Here is a 1,210-nt window from a genome sequence, read left to right on the forward strand (position 1 = left end):
TACGATTGGCACAGGACAGAGCAGAGTTTAGGGCTATGGTACATAGGGTCACTATGAGTCGCAAGCGACTCGACGGCACATAACAACATAACAACAACATTTGGTAAGAAGTTTTTCATGTCAAATATCTTGACTTCTTCCATCTCACATTTCCACCATCTCTGAGGGGTACAGAACTCTTTTCTGAATTACTTAGTTCTGGCTGATACGCAGTGAGTGAAATGTTTTGCAGATTTTCATGACAATTTCTGGGTTATTGTTGTTGTTAGATGGTATCAAGTAAAATACCACTCACAGCAACCCTATAAACAACAGATCTGAACCTTGTCCTATCTGATGTCATCCTCATCATCTCTGACTTATGACTGTGACACTATTACAGTCACTGTGTCAATCCATCTCAGTGAGGGTCTTCTGGTCTTTCACTAACCCCACATTTCCAAGCTAGATGTCCTTTCCCAAGGAATAGCCTCTTCTGCAATCCAGAAGGCATGTTGTTAAAATCCCCCAGTTGCTCTGCTGTGCAATTTACTGTCTCTGAAAACTCACTGGAGGGTCAGCAGTGAGTCAGTTCTGACTTGATTTCACAAAACAACAGCAACAAGAAACATGCTGAAATTATGTGAGAAGAAGCTTCACCATTCTTGCCTCTGAGGAGCACTCTGATTGTACTTCTTTCAAGACATTTTTGTTGTTGTTCTTTTGGAAGTCCAAGAGATATTTAGTATTCTTCTTCAACACTGTAACTACTGTCATCTTTTTGATTGTCCAGCTCTCAAATGCAAAGCAGGTGATTGAAAAAAAACATGGCTTAGATCACTCCTTAGTCTTTAAACTGACATCATTGCTCTTCAGGACTTTGCAGAGGCTCTGACAGCTGACTTTTTTGTTTGTTTATTTTTGTTTTGCTTTGTTTAATTTATTATTCATTTAAATAAACATTTACAGAGACTTTGGATTTCCATTTATTCATTGATGCACTTTTCTCCCTTCCCAACTTTCCCCCCTAGTACACTACCCTCTTGGAAAAGAAAAAGAAAAATTCTTTCATTGTTTTACGATCCTTCCCTGAAGTCCACTCCACTATGCAGCCTTCACTCTGGACTCCTGTCATGACATAAATACCTAATAACATATCCCTCTTAAACAGTTTTCTCCCTCATCTGTTTCAATGCAGTATACAGTATTGAAGCCATCTTTCTCAGTCTCC

The sequence above is a fragment of the Elephantulus edwardii genome, unplaced genomic scaffold, assembly GCF_000299155.1.
Source record: "Elephantulus edwardii isolate Elephantulus edwardi_28Jun2011 unplaced genomic scaffold, EleEdw1.0 scaffold00056, whole genome shotgun sequence".
Taxonomy (NCBI): domain Eukaryota; kingdom Metazoa; phylum Chordata; class Mammalia; order Macroscelidea; family Macroscelididae; genus Elephantulus; species Elephantulus edwardii.